The sequence below is a fragment of the Topomyia yanbarensis genome, chromosome 2, assembly GCF_030247195.1.
Source record: "Topomyia yanbarensis strain Yona2022 chromosome 2, ASM3024719v1, whole genome shotgun sequence".
NCBI lineage: Eukaryota > Metazoa > Arthropoda > Insecta > Diptera > Culicidae > Topomyia > Topomyia yanbarensis.
Genome location: NC_080671.1, coordinates 380,143,592 through 380,161,082, shown reverse-complemented (window position 1 = coordinate 380,161,082; position 17,491 = coordinate 380,143,592). Strand labels below are relative to the sequence as shown.

The 17,491-nt window shown below is 32.9% G+C and overlaps 1 protein-coding gene across 4 annotated transcripts in view; it reads left to right on the top strand.

Annotated features, from left to right (window-relative positions):
* LOC131684666 (connectin) overlaps window positions 1-17,491 on the top strand; it is a 698,123-nt gene that overhangs the window by 424,504 nt on the left and 256,128 nt on the right. The window lies entirely within an intron of this gene.

Below are 17,491 nucleotides of genomic sequence, written 5' to 3'. Positions count from 1 at the left end.
GATTGATTTGATTGATTTGATTGATTTGATTGATTTGATTGATTTGATTGATTTGATTGATTTGATTGATTTGATTGATTTGATTGATTTGATTGATTTGATTGATTTGATTGATTTGATTGATTTGATTGATTTGATTGATTTGATTGCTTTGATTGCTTTGATTGATTTGATTGATTTGATTGATTTGATTGATTTGATTGATTTGATTGATTTGATTGATTTGATTGATTTGATTGATTTGATTGATTTGATTGATTTGATTGATTTGATTGATTTGATTGATTTGATTGATTTGATTGATTTGATTGATTTGATTGATTTGATTGATTTGATTGATTTGATTGATTTGATTGATTTGATTGATTTGATTGATTTGATTGATTTGATTGATTTGATTGATTTGATTGATTTGATTGATTTGATTGATTTGATTGATTTGATTGATTTGATTGATTTGATTGATTTGATTGATTTGATTGATTTGATTGATTTGATTGATTTGATTGATTTGATTGATTTGATTGATTTGATTGATTTGATTGATTTGATTGATTTGATTGATTTGATTGATTTGATTGATTTGATTGATTTGATTGATTTGATTGATTTGATTGATTTGATTGATTTGATTGATTTGATTGATTTGATTGATTTGATTGATTTGATTGATTTGATTGATTTGATTGATTTGATTGATTTGATTGATTTGATTGATTTGATTGATTTGATTGATTTGATTGATTTGATTGATTTGATTGATTTGATTGATTTGATTGATTTGATTGATTTGATTGATTTGATTGATTTGATTGATTTGATTGATTTGATTGATTTGATTGATTTGATTGATTTGATTGATTTGATTGATTTGATTGATTTGATTGATTTGATTGATTTGATTGATTTGATTGATTTGATTGATTTGATTGATTTGATTGATTTGATTGATTTGATTGATTTGATTGATTTGATTGATTTGATTGATTTGATTGATTTGATTGATTTGATTGATTTGATTGATTTGATTGATTTGATTGATTTGATTGATTTAATTGATTTGATTGATTTGATTGATTTGATTGATTTGATTGATTTGATTGATTTGATTGATTTGATTGATTTGATTGATTTGATTGATTTGATTGATTTGATTGATTTGATTGATTTGATTGATTTGATTGATTTGATTGATTTGATTGATTTGATTGATTTGATTGATTTGATTGATTTGATTGATTTGATTGATTTGATTCATTTGATTTATTTGATTCATTTGATTCATTTGATTCATTTGATTCATTTGATTCATTTGATTCATTTGATTCATTTGATTCATTTGATTCATTTGATTCATTTGATTCATTTGATTCATTTGATTCATTTGATTCATTTGATTTATTTGATTTATTTGATTCATTTGATTCATTTGATTCATTTGATTCATTTGATTCATTTGATTCATTTGATTCATTTGATTCATTTGATTCATTTGATTCATTTGATTCATTTGATTCATTTGATTCATTTGATTCATTTGATTCATTTGATTCAGTTGATTCATTTGATTCATTTGATTCATTTGATTCTTTTGATTCATTTGATTCATTTGATTCATTTGATTCATTTGATTCATTTGATTCTTTTGATTGATTTAATTGATTTGATTGATTTGATTGATTTGATTGATTTGATTGATTTGATTGATTTGATTGATTTGATTGATTTGATTGATTTGATTGATTTGATTGATTTGATTGATTTGATTGATTTGATTGATTTGATTGATTTGATTGATTTGATTGATTTGATTGATTTGATTGATTTGATTGATTTGATTGATTTGATTGATTTGATTGATTTGATTGATTTGATTGATTTGATTGATTTGATTGATTTGATTGATTTGATTGATTTGATTGATTTGATTGATTTGATTGATTTGATTGATTTGATTGATTTGATTGATTTGATTGATTTGATTGATTTGATTGATTTGATTGATTTGATTGATTTGATTGATTTGATTGATTTGATTGATTTGATTGATTTGATTGATTTGATTGATTTGATTGATTTGATTGATTTGATTGATTTGATTGATTTGATTGATTTGATTGATTTGATTGATTTGATTGATTTGATTGATTTGATTGATTTGATTGATTTGATTGATTTGATTGATTTGATTGATTTGATTGATTTGATTGATTTGATTGATTTGATTGATTTGATTGATTTGATTGATTTGATTGATTTGATTGATTTGATTGATTTGATTGATTTGATTGATTTGATTGATTTGATTGATTTGATTGATTTGATTGATTTGATTGATTTGATTGATTTGATTGATTTGATTGATTTGATTGATTTGATTGATTTGATTGATTTGATTGATTTGATTGATTTGATTGATTTGATTGATTTGATTGATTTGATTGATTTGATTGATTTGATTGATTTGATTGATTTGATTGATTTGATTGATTTGATTGATTTGATTGATTTGATTGATTTGATTGATTTGATTGATTTGATTGATTTGATTGATTTGATTGATTTGATTGATTTGATTGATTTGATTGATTTGATTGATTTGATTGATTTGATTGATTTGATTGATTTGATTGATTTGATTGATTTGATTGATTTGATTGATTTGATTGATTTGATTGATTTGATTGATTTGATTGATTTGATTGATTTGATTGATTTGATTGATTTGATTGATTTGATTGATTTGATTGATTTGATTGATTTGATTGATTTGATTGATTTGATTGATTTGATTGATTTGATTGATTTGATTGATTTGATTGATTTGATTGATTTGATTGATTTGATTGATTTGATTGATTTGATTGATTTGATTGATTTGATTGATTTGATTGATTTGATTGATTTGATAGAATTGATTGATTTGATTGATTTGATTGATTTGATTGATTTGATTGATTTGATCGATTTGATTGATTTGATTGATTTGATTGATTTGATTGATTTGATTGATTTGATTGATTTGATTGATTTGATTGATTTGATTGATTTGATTGATTTGATTGATTTGATTGATTTGATTGATTTGATTGATTTGATTGATTTGATTGATTTGATTGATTTTATTGATTTTATTGATTTGATTGATTTGATTGATTTGATTGATTTGATTGATTTGATTGATTTGATTGATTTGATTGATTTGATTGATTTGATTGATTTGATTGATTTGATTGATTTGATTGATTTGATTGATTCGATTGATTTGATTGATTTGATTGATTTGATTGATTTGATTGATTTGATTGATTTGATTCATTTGATTCATTTGATTCATTTGATTCATTTGATTCATTTGATTCATTTGATTCATTGGTTCATTTGATTCTTTTGATTCATTTGATTGATTTGATTCATTTGATTCATTTGATTCATTTGATTCATTTGATTCATTTGATTCATTTGATTCATTTGATTCATTTGATTTATTTGATTCATTTGATTCATTTGATTCATTTGATTCATTTGATTCATTTGATTCATTTGATTCATTTGATTCATTTGATTCATTTGATTCATTTGATTCATTTGATTCATTTGATTCATTTGAATCAGTTGAATCATTTGTTTGTTTTGATTGATTTGATTCATTTGATTGATTTGATTCATTTGATTCATTTGATTCTTTTGATTAATTTGATTCATTTGATTCATTTGATTCTTTTGCTTCATTTGATTCATTTGATTCATTTGATTCATTTGATTCATTTGATTCATTTGATTCATTTGATTCATTTGATTCATTTGATTCATTTGATTCATTTGATTCATTTGATTCATTTGATTCTTTTGATTCATCTGATTCATTTAGTTCATTTGATTCTTTTGATTCATCTGATTCATTTAGTTCATCTCTTTAACTTTCATGTTTAGTCATTCCTTTTATTTATTTCATTCACTTTGTTAGTTTAAGTCAATTTATTCTATTCTATTCTATTATACTATATTTGAATATAGTTATAAGAAACTATATTCAAATATAGTCTAAATTTTCATTTAATGAGCTAATCTTATTTGATTCGTGTATTTTTCAATTTTGATTTACATTAATCATTCTACTCAATTCATGAATTTAAACATCTTTTATTTCATTTTTTCGTTTTTTTTCATTTTGTTCCTTTTATTGATTTTCTATTATTTATTTAGTCCATTCGAGATTTTATTCGTGCAGGACTAGAAACTGTTTTCATCCCACCTCTAGTTGGGTGCCTTCTTCGCATGAGTTTTGCAAACTAATGAATGATCGAACAGTAATATGTGTAAGAAATGGCTCATCTCACTGCTAGGTGGATTAAATCGATTTTTTCTTGGAAGTGCCCAACTTGAATTTTCGACGGTAGCTAGGGAACATAATTACCTACCTTGGAACAAAATTCCATTCAAATCAAAGATTTTTTGTTAATCGTCTTATTTCAAAAATCGATTTTTTTCAGTATATGACTCGATGAAGAATTTTTTCAATATTTTTAATCAAAAATTTGACTAATTTTGTGAAAATCACTCCTGCAGCATTTTTTGTAGAATTTGTCATTTTTAGATTATAGCCATTTGAAAAAAAATTACAAAAAAAAAGTTTGATACTTTTCAAAAGATACACACCAAAAAAATCTGAATTTTATCGTTGACGTAATTGAAAACATGACATAATTCAACTAGACCTGTGCGCCGCCGCGCCACGCCGCCGCCGCCGGTAATTTTTAACATACGCCGACGCCGAACGGTAGGTCGGCGGCGCGCCGCCGATGCATTTTTCCCGCGCCGACAATTCGCGAACTCTAAAATTGTTGACTCATAATTTTATCCACAAATCTAGGAACATTGTCTATGGACCGAATATACGACGTTAACTGATTCATGATTTATCACATATTGATCATTATTTGGTATTAGTGGTCGTCAATTGGATTACAAAATTAAATGAATCTTGATATTTTCTCGAAAACCATTACACGACACTCGTTATATAATTCAAAGATCCATTCTTGCTTCGTCAACTGGTTATGATTGTGAGCATATAAGTTTCAATTCACCATTCGTGTGCGTGAAATGGTCCACAAATAAAAAAAACTTCCACTTTCAAGATATATATGCTTGAAATTTACGATTATGTGCCTGATCCTAATCTTTGCACGTGATCAATTTCACTGGAACGCAGTGTATTATTCATTGATTTTTTAACCGATTCTTAATTCCTAATATGCTACACACGATTCACCAGTCGAGCTCGTGAAACTGTTCATGATTTAATTCATGAAGTAATTAATTTTCCATATAATCTTATTATACTTACATAAACAATTACAAGGAACTCAGACTATTATTCATGGATTATTCGCTCTGCTTTTTGGCTTTGAAATTTCTATGTGAGCTATTGTGTACAATTACTAGCAACCAGTCTCATAGGCACGAGCATTAGATACAAAGTAATTACTAGGACCTGCAACCCTCTAATTCCTTTGTTAAAATTCAGAGAAATGTTCGGAATTAAATGAAACTGCGCTGAGCAAAATACATTACCTAGCCACAATTCATGTCCGTGAAATAATTTAGAAAACTATAAGACACGTGACTCTGTGTAAAAAATCCGACGGTAAGCTCAAGACTAAAATATCACGATAACACGACAAGAATTTACGAAAATCGTTGCACGTCGTTCAATTCTTGACTATTTTAGTCAATAAAGTTAATACAAATCAATGTTTCATCGAGTTGTGAATTAGAATCATAAAAATATTAAACATATTCAGACACAACCACCTACTAAACATTTGAGTATAATGTCATCTTTTTTTGCGTGAACTAGTTTTGTGAAAACACAAAAATTATTTTCAATACGAGGTTTATTTATAATTGATTGAATCGTGATCTATTTTAAAAAAATTTTCTCGAAGAATAGTTGAGCAAAGTGATCTTGACTTTTCGCGATGCTGGTGCACAGATGTGGCGATGCAGAGGGTAAGATTTCTAGTCTTATAAACTATCATCGTGTGATCTAGCCCCACTTAAGAAAGATTTTCAGTGTCAGTTGCACCAGCCCGGTATCACAGACAAATAAGACGTAACACGAGATGAATTTTCATCACTGGTAGAAAAAACGGTCGATTTAAATTACAAATCGGTTGCGTTAGTGAAGAGATTTTGACACAGAGCTAAATGCGTTACTTAGTTTCCGCACCCACCCGAAAACATTACGGTCTTTTTAATCTCATGCAAACCAAAACAAACAATATGGGCCGGAAATGTTAAATTTCTTCTTGTCGAAGTGCCCAAGGTGGGAGTTGTTCACAGCCATTTCTTAAGTTACAACACGATGGCGATCGGTGAGTAAGCATATAACAGGATGTTAGTAATTTAATTGATTCGGTGTATCGAATGTATGCAATGGATTAGAATTTGTTGGTCCCCGGAACTGCTGGAGAAATTGGCGGGGTGCAGATGCTACGAAAACTAAAGACCATTTTCAATCAGACTTGTTTAGTGATCAGTTTCAACCTAACAGGAGCTAACACGTCAAGTCGTGGAATGATTATGATTGATAGTAACTGTATATTTAGGTTTCGTCAGGGTGTAGATCTGTATGATTCCAGCACATCGAGCATACTTTGCACTCAAGATAATAGAAGCAGATCGTACGTTGTAAAAAATGTAGTGCCAGGGAATCGGATTCCTTATCATCGTGGCGATTTTGTACTTACAAGAAGTAAAAGTAACCACCAGCCTGGAAAATGAAGTAATGGGTCTACCTTGAAAGGTGTCCTTACACGATCATTACAAGTGACATTTCTGCGCAGTAATGCCAATAAAAACGCTTCGTTTTAGGGTACCTGATATCTGCGGGATTCTAAAAGAGCGACGGTAAACAACCCAGGGACAACTTGACATATAGTGCTTGTTTCATATATGCACCACCGATTTGATAGTGGCGCTAGTATGCCTTCTCTGTATGAGTACCACGAGCAACAAAACGAAAAAGTTTCAAAAGAAAAGCGTGTTTCGTTACGTGTGTTATGAACGCCGTCAATACGACTAGAACAACATTTAGAAAAAGCTTATTCCAAAATATGAATAAAGAAAACTATTATTAGAGAATAAATTTATCCCTAACTGAAACCCGTCAGCAAAGTTACATCAATCTTATTATATATTTAGCTGGAAGTCGTTGTTTTTAACAACCTTTAAGAGATCCTTCCTAAACATGTTTTGGTTTTCTTGTTGTGTGAAGTTTGAAATCGTTAAATCATTGGTGCTTTTCATCTCGAGAAATGTAAATGAAAAACATTTTTGCCAATGAAAGTACATCACCACCAAGCTTAACAATTCGTTTTGAATAGAATTTGTGTTTTAATCAGAATTCTAGCAGTAAAAAGAAATGGTAGAAATGCTTAAATTGATTATTTTCCACAGATATGGAAAATAATAAATGGGATGCGCCTTTTTCAAATTTTGCTCCATTCGAGTCGCCATGACATCACCAAATCACCCCAAAATTTGCTTATGAATTCAATATATGGGAGCTGTCAATTGCCTCCGGGTTTACGGTAAAGATGACTAAATAGAAACAAAAAACAATGAAACGACAACAACAATTAATTTCCTGAAACAAAACAAAAACTGTTTTACCGTTGCTTAATTTCCCAAATATAGAATAATAAATAATTACTATGGGTCATTGAAATACAGTCGTTACTCTGCATTCTTCAAATTTGTCCATTGCAATCATTATTTCATGCGAAGTCGTAGTATGCGACATCGACAATTTTTCTATTTCGTTCTTCAAATTTTACAACTGTAAAAATAGTTCCACCTTTCATTTATTATCTTGCATTTGGCAAGCAGGGTGGGCACTATTGGAGCCTCAGTTGAAAAAAAATGATATAGTTGCGAGAATTACATTTTGTGCAATGTGTTCAACAGATGTCGCTAGTACATCGTGGGCGATGATTTTTTTAGATTTTCTTTAATCTGTAACGTTTGTTTGTATGTGCTGTGAAGTCTGTTGCAATAGAAACCGAAAATTTGGGAAAGGAATGGTACTGTCAAGAATTTTTTTAGTTAGTTTTTTAGGCGTCAATATTCGTCACGCCGGCGCGCCGCCGCCGATAGGGGTCCAACGGCGTGACGCCGCCAACGCCGCCGCCGCCGGCCAAAAATGTCGCTTACGCCGCCGCCGATTAAAAATGCATCGGCGCACACCTCTAAATTCAACAAACCGTAATTTACGAAATGACGGAACATTACCGTGTTCCATTCCATTTTACATGAAACATATACTTTGCATGCGCAATGACATAAAATTACACTTCCTACCATTCAGAATGTATGCTGTATGTGGAGTAAAATTACATGATTTACGAAATTAAACGTCATGTAAAATTAAAATCAAATGCAAAACTAAGTCATTTTTGATGCTCGTATATGTCAGGGTCAGGAGACGTAAATTTACACTATTTTTTCTAGGTGTGTAGTCTAGATCATTTTTGAAAAAACAACGTATGAAAAGTGGCTTTTTGTGACAAAGTTCTCATGTACAAAAAGGTTTATCAAAATCTGAGAGGGTGCTACCCACATTTGTTAGAGTTGGCGTGAAATTCGTTTGCGGTAATATTGCACATGGAAGGCAATCTGTAATCCCAACGTGTTTTAAAACGTCGTTTTCGTGCTCAAAATTAGTAGCGCCTAAACCGTTGACTTTAGAGATATAGTTTGTTCGGAGAAGTTGATGTTCTTATGATTGCGCATCCACAGGAGTATCCTGCCGCTAGAAGCATAATTGTCCCATGTGTATAGGGATTCCCATAGCACATGGGACAGTTATGCTTCTAGCGGCAGTATACCGTTCAGTGATTAATTCACCTATAGGTGATATACGGAATTTATTTTCCGAACTAATTAAGATAGAGACTTTGTGTCTTCGGCAAAGTTGTAGCAAATGTTACTATAAAAGAATTGCTGAAGACACCATATATCTATCTTTAGTAGTTTACGAGATATGGAACATATTATATGGAAGACCCCTTAAAATTAGTTTTTTCATAATAACTTTTTTAGACATTCTCGTATCTACTTGGAATCTTCCACAAAGTTATTTGCGGTATCGAAACACATATTTTTGCCGAACATAGTAACTTCCTATCTGTTGAATCTAAAAAGAGGAAGACCCCTTAATTCCATATAATATGTTCCATAACTCGTAAACTTCTAAAGATAGATATATGGTGTCTTCAGCAATTTCTTTTATAGTAACATTTGCTACAACTTTGCCGAAGATACAAAGTCTCTATCTTAATTAGTTCGGAAAATAAATTTCGTATATCCCTTATAGGTGAATTAATCACAGAACGGTATATTCCTGCGGAACAAACTATATATCTAAAGTCAACGGTTTAGACGCTATTAATTTTGAGCACGAAAACGACGTTTTAAAACACTGTGCAACGGTAGTGACAATCTGTAATTCGTAGTCTCAATCACCAACGGCTCAAAACCATCGGAATAAATCAATATTTCGTATGACCTCACACGAAATATTGATTAGAAGTGTTATGCTGCCGCGATATCCGACAATGTCAAATCTACCCAAAAACTTCCTCTGGAGAAAGAGAACCGGTATTTGACTGGCTTGATTCAAACTCAGACTAAACCAGTACCCGGAGCGAACACCAAAAAACATTCTCTCAATCCGTGGTGGGACAACGAGTGCTCGGAAGTATACGTTGAGAAAGCCTTCTGGGACGGCGGGTTACCCGTCAGCCATATGCGACGTTGGAAACGCGAATGAAGAATTTAATGAAAGCCAAGAACTGGCTTCGGTGCATTGACGGATTAACGGGGGATACATCTATGAGCACTCTTTGAAGAACGGCCCGACGTATGGGAAACTGAAACTAATGATCTGTCCGCCCTAGCACAGAAGATCTACCGCGCCGCGTACCTCCTCCCTAGGGCAAGGTAGCATCAAATTCAACTTGTTGAAGAATCTACCAAACTCTGCCAAAAGACGCTTCTTGAGTTTATTTATTTCATTTCTATAGAGTAACATTTTCTCTCAATAATTGGAGATAAATGTGAACCATCGCCATCCAGGGGGAGGGTCCTGGGGGTCCGGACCTCCCCCGAAATTTTTTAACTTGTTGAAAAATTTTGAAATAGTTTCTATTTTAAATTCGTACTAAACTCAAAATCATTCCAAACCGGATTCGACCACCAAAACCGGTTTTATTTAAATGAGGTTTTTACGAATTACGTATTTGCAATGAACATTTTAAAATCGAATTTTCGGACCCCCTCCGAATTTTTTTTTCTGGGTCCTGACGCCATCCAAAAACCAGGAAAAACCAGCCTCCGACCGCAACTCGCATCGTCCGATTGAAATGTTTTCCTATATTCGGAAATAACTCGAGAAAAAAAGAACCTGTTCCGTATCGACAATTGGGTCGAAACGAATGGCTTGCTGTCAGATACACAATTTGACTTCCGCAAAGGCGAAGGGACGAAAGATTGCCTAGCGATGCTCTTCACCGAAATTCAAATGACCTATGCTAACAAAGATGGCATCTGTTTTCTTGAATATTAGGGGAGCTTTTTATTTAGCTTCTATCAATATCTTTTCAAAGAAGCTACACCAACTAACTACCCACTCCGCCTTGCAAGCCAATTTGAATCTGTTTCGCTTTCTTGTCTTTCATTAAATTACAAATCAGGCCCGTGCGCAAGAGGAGGGTTTTAAGGGTTCAAACACCTCCCATGAGGGTTTTGAATTACATTCAAAAATTTCTTAACTTTCTGTTCAGGGATGAAATTATACAGCGAGTAGTGTTATTCGAGTTCGGTCACTCTAGAAACAATTCGTTGAAAAACCAAGGAAGAAACCCCATGAAGGTAGCTGGAAAGGGATGTAAGTTATATTGGTCGCCATCTCTGGGCCGGTTCACGTTTCGGTATGTTTCGATATTAGCACCAGTTGTGAGTAGATCAGCTACATAGCAAAGGTCGGCCAGCAGGTTTGTACCGGGATCTAAGGAAAAAGTATGATGTCAGAGACAATCGAGATATCGTAAGCTGCAGAAATTTTACAGCTAATGATCTCTCCGTCGGGGTGACTGATAGCTAAATGGATCGCGAAAATGGTCATCGGTATCGGAAGAAATACCGCCGCCGAAAATTCTCAGCAGCAGCTAGCAAATAAAAAGAAACGAGTAGCGTCAAAAAATATGAACGATTAACAAAAAATAAAAAGAGCATGAGTACAATCCACACTGAAGTAGTGCCTACATAGAAAAACCTGTTTTAATCCACCTAGTAGTGCAATTGTGCCTTTGTCATTTGTTCAAACTACGATTCCATGGCTGGTTATGTTTAATATAATGGAGATCATGTACATATTCAGTACGACTTGCACATACATACAATGGATCGACAGCAACGAACTTGAGATTCTATGTATCGACGCTGAAACACTTGAAACCGGTGACGGATCCACAAAGAGGGTTTGGGGGTTCCGGAGGATAGTTTATACTGAAGGCACTAGGAAATTTTATTCGGGAAGGGCTTGAAGGGAGGGGACTTGATAGGGAAGTGGGGTTTGGGGAAGGATGGTGTGTGATGTATGTAGGATGAGGGGGGGTACCCCTCAATGCATAACTCTAACTACGTTCCTGTCAAAATACAGAAAACTATTATTTTTGTTATTTCTTATCACGTTATCGTGGTATTTTATTCATGAGTTTACTATCCGATTATTATGTCAGAGTAGCGGGATCTATGTTCATAATTTCAGGATCTTAGGCGCGATTTTCGTAATTTCCATCCTCGTTATCGTGATATTTCAGTCATGAGTAAAGTGATTCATGTTCATAATTTCAGGATTTTAGTCACGATTTTGAATATTTCAATCACAAGTAATGTGATTTATGTCCATGCCTGCAGGAACTTGGTCATGGTATTCAAAATTTCTGTTCATGTTGTCGTGATATTTTAGTCACGAGTAGGGATTCATGTTTATTTGTGTTCATGATTTCAGGATCCTAGGGAGGAGTTTTGATATTTTTGTCACGAGTTGTGTGATTTATGTTTATGATTTCAGGACCATTTTTGTAATTTCTGTTTTGTAGAGTTTACTTTCTAATTTGACACCAGAGGTAATGTGACATGATATCAGCAGATTCATCGTGGTATTCGTAATTTCTCTTCGCCTTATCGCGATCTGCTATTTTTTGGGTACTATCGGTTTTTTGCACGGAGTAAGGTGAATTGGATCATAAAAGTGTGATTGGTTCGCGGGATCTTGTTCCGTAAACTATATCACGAACACGATTTGCGGCGCTCAGCGCAATTTTCGTTTTCTATCCAGACATTACACTGAACCGCATCAAATGAATAACGATAATAGTCATAATGGTTTTTTTTTGTATCTACAGCTCGTACCCATTCTTGGTCGCTAGCAGCTGATTATTTCACGAAAAAACGCACGGAACTAGAATGATTCCACGACTAATACTTCAAATTTTGTGAAATTAGTTCACGTGAATTTCATTACGATGTTCCATGAAATTGAATATGATTAGGAATATCTTCATGCAAAATAGATCGTAAATTACTATGTACTAGAAATCATGAATCAGTTCACGAAGACATGAATAAAATGTAATGAACTTCGAAACTATTTCACGAGCCCGAATATTGGATCGTGACTAATATATTAGAAATCATGAACCTGTTTACGATTACATGAAAAATATTTGATGACTTTGTGAACTATTTCATAAGCACGAATTGTAACTTGTGACTATTATACTAGATAAAATAAACCAGTTCACGACATGAATAACATTTTAAAATTTTGTGATTTATTTCACGGGTACGCACGATCAGTCGTGACTATTATACTAAGAAACACGAACGAGTTCACGAATACATGAATAATATTTCATGATTTTGTGAACTATTTCAGGAGCACGAATGGTAAGTCGTGTCTAATATATTAGGTATCATGAATTAGATCACGAGGATTGAATGGATTCATGAATAAAATTTCGAGTTTCGTGAAATAGAGCACGAGAAAATATTGACAATGCATTGATTTTGCGAACTATCTATAAATAACATTATGAGTCAACTGAGATTAATGAAAGTTGTGAATTAGTTCTCGTACAGAAAATCAATTTGGCAATGACAAGGAAACCGTGACTGAATTTCACAAAACAAAAACAAATATTTCCACTAATAAAAAAGTTATGAGGGCGTTACTGAAGCGAAATTGAACATAATTATAATTAATTTATAATATAACATAATTATATTATAAATAATTATTTTCGTAGCGTAAAAACGGGAATGTTCCAGAATTCATGGTACTTTATTCACAATTTTAGGAACAATGTTTTATCGGTATAATGGTGGCCTCGGATAGATGAGGATGGCAAGATACAAGAGTTTTAAGTTTAGTCGGTAGGATTAACTACTTCAAACCAATCAGACACTACCACGAACAAATTCCATTCCTTCTCGATAATAGACATTTACCCTATTTGTTGAGCCGAGTCGATTGGTACTCGGCCTTCCAGGTCTCATAAAAAATCTTCAAAGTTTAACCTTTCTTTTATGAGAAACGTAGAAAAATCAAAACCCTCCCCATGAGCATTTTCTGCGCACGGGCCTGTTACAAATCTTCACAGTCGTTAAACATCCTCAAATGTTCTTCTGTTGAATGTAGTTCAAGGTAGTCTAAAATTGTCACTTGTTTTAGGTGAGTCTAAAAATTGCTCCTTAGTTTTTTAATGTAGTTATTAAAATCTTCTTTTGTAATCCCCTAGTGTTAAGAAAATTAAAATGTAAAATGCACAAATTGGTACCTTGAAGCCGTAATGGAACCGTGTTTTCCAAACAATCGAATTATCCGCCTTTCAGTTGTCATATCTTGCGTGTCTCTTAGCCTTAAATTCGTCGAAAATAGCCAATAAAATTGATACAATAGAACTTTTTTGGCAATTGCAACATAATTGCACACAAGTAGTGTTTTCATTTTGAGTTTAGCGTGTATGAGATAGTCATGTCGGTCTGCCAGCTACTGATGAGACAAAACCGAAAAGCAAATCTTTGATTTACAAACAAGTATATGAATTAGGATCATTCCATTTTTCGTTTATCTATCAGTGTTTCTCAAGGTTTATCGTTTTTTTTTTCAATTTCGGGTGATTTCTGTCTATTTCATATTTTTGTAAGATAACGTATTAAAATGATCTCACCATCCTTTTACATTTAATTTTTTATTTAGTATTCTAATTACTTACCTGCGTGCAACTATCGATTGCGTAAAAAACGGCAATTTTTTTACACGTTTATCGGAAAGCTTGACACGGTTTATTTTTTTAGTGATTGTCTTTTGCACTAAAATAATACACCAAATTCTTTTTTTGCACGGGGGATGCGTTCCGTGCAAAAAAAAACCGTGTAAAAAAATCCGTGTTATTTCGAGAAACCGTGTAAAAAAAATCCGTGCTATTTCGAGAAACCGTGTAAAAAAAATCCGTGTTATTTTGAGAAACCGTGCAAAAAAAAAATCCGTGCTATTTTGAGAAACCGTGCAAAAAAAATCCGTGTTATTTTGAGAAACCGTGTAAAAAAATCTGATTTTTTTTTAATAACAGCTATTTGGTTATCGTATTTAACAATGAATACTGTTGGACATTTTAAATTCACAAGAGGGCTGTCAATGTGCCCAGTAGAAGTTTTTTAATTTTTCGAGGAGGTTTTTTAAGAAAAATGTAATTTTTTTTATTCATTAAAAGAAGTTATTGTCCGTTGAAAAGCAATAGTTAAAATGGTAAAATGTTTCAACTATTTAGAGTTTGTTAACTTTTTGTAGATTACACTGTGCTACAGCGATTTTAAATTTTTAAAATGAACTAGTATAGCAAATGCGATACAAAGTAATGTACACACGAAATTTTGAAGCAAAAAAACATTTTTTTGGGACCTTTGCCACAACAAAATTAGCTACGTTGTCATTTTCAGCCGATTTTCGGTTTTGTAACATTTTTTGAACGAAGAAAACTAGATCTTTCGAACAGTATGCGGTCATATACAGTTTGGTAAGAAACATTGTTCGATTCTGGGACAACAATATTAAAATTGTCATTTTTGCGATTTTTTCATGTAAATGGTTATCTTCTCATTAAAAGAATTTTCATGAAAAGTAAAAAAAAATCATTTTGATACAAAGACTCTCTTGCGCAATTGAAATGTCAGAAATTGTCAATTTTCAACGGCCTATTGCTTGGCTTTTACTTAATTATATACTCTTTCCTGATAAGAGGCAGCAATTGTCATTTTGCAATGTTGACAGACCCTTTCTTTGCAATTAAAATTTCCAAAACTGCACTTTGATGAAAAATTCTTTCCTGAAAAGCTGAAAATTCGCTACTTTACACTTAGCGAATCTAATTTTTTTAACGACTGCAACCTGTGCCCGGGTGGATATCGGTCCGTCCCGCGAGGCAAACTTTGCAAAATCGTACGAAATGGCGACTATCTGCCAATTAAACACCGATCTTTAGGAGGACGATAAAGTTTTGTGCATGTGTGTCTCAAAAAGTGTGATGTCCTCTAATTTGTCTAATTCTGAAAATTTTTCTCCTGTCAGTGCGTTTGAGTCGTCTGTATCTATATTAAACCAATTTAGAATTGGAACCGCCTTTTGTCTTGTTCCTATTCTTTTTTTTTCGTCTCCTAGGTCTGAAGCGGATCAATCGACTATTAATAAATATGATAAAAGATGCCAGCAGTATTGGCCCTTATTCGCAAATACTTTATTCACTACAACTGTGCTATATTTCTTCTCGATCTTATAACAGAATTTGAAAATTTCTGTTCTAAATAGTCGATATTGGTAGTTGTTATGATGTACCAATAAGCTAGAGTAGTGACAATATTTTTCAGTTCCACAGATACAATCTCCCTTTATTGGATACTTCAGAGTTATTCGCATCTGCTCTCGGAGACCACCAATCCTCCAAACGACTCAATCTGCTCGAACAGAATGCACATTTATACCACTGAGCATTCAACTCGAACATATCACACCGAGGAAGCGATTTGTTATTTCCAAGAACCAAAGCTCGAGTGAAACAATCAACATTCTCGTAGGTGCCAGTCCTGCACATCTTCTTGGAACCAGCTAACATATCCAAGCTCGACAGCTAGCAGAATTCACATATATCTCCACCCAAGCGAAGTGATCAATTCACTTGTAAGTAGGACCACTCATCCACAAACCAGTCATGAACACATCCGTACCAACGAGAATGGATCATACCAGACGAAGGCCACAGGTCCAGCGCCAACTTGTCCCATCTCAGTAAAAAAAAATAGACTTGTGCCTGTCCCTAACTCTTTGAAAGCTCTATTTAATCAGAGATCACAAATTGGTTGGTAAAAAGAAACATCAGTCGTTATCTACTCAGACCAAACAATACGTATTGCGTATCCCTGCATATTAAAATCTCCGCTATCAGTTTCTAGCTTATCAAACTGAACAAGCAAAATTAATATACTTTGTGTAGTGGCACTACCCGGGGAAACTTGGCCATATACCAATTGCTTCATTGCCAATGCGATGTGATATATGAATCGGAATATTATTTGATGATATCTAAAAAGCATACAATCCTATAAAAACCATTGCCCAACATTATTGATTTTCAACTACCATAACATGAATTTTGAATAACAACTCATTTCCTAAAATTGAAAAATACGCGATTTTTACACATTAGCAGATCATCCCCATTTGCATTGCAAATATCCAATGCCATTTATTTTCAGCTACCGTTACTAAATGCCTATTATTTTTTTTGCCCGGTTTCTCGAAATAACACGGATTTTTTTTGCACGGTTTCTCAAAATAACACGGATTTTTTTTACACGGTTTCTCGAAATAGCACGGATTTTTTTTGCACGGTTTTATTTTCACGGGATGATCAAATCATTAAACTTGTATATCGAAATAGGTATTTTATACATAAAAATCGTATTATTTGCAAAACCGTGCAAAAAAAGTCGTGCAAAAAAACGGTGCAAAAAAAGTGCGTGCAAAAACAGAATCCGGTGTATTTGCATATCTGTTGTTTAAAAAAGTTTAAAGTCAGAGGGTTTAAAGTCTGTCGTTTAAAAAAGTTTAAAGTGTGCTTTATGTTTAAGTTTATAGTTCAATTATTGTCGCTTATCGTCGGAAAGAATAAACGAAAAATATTAAATCGTTCACTCGTTGCATGAACTATATTCGGTTTAACATATAAACGACACTCGCGATAGTCGACTGTCCGGAGCATAGGTTGCATATTTTGCAAACCGAGTGATGCAGAGGATTCCTTTGCATCTGGTGTCAAAACGAATCGGACTGCCGTTCCCTCCTTGCCTAGCAGATCGGCAGTCG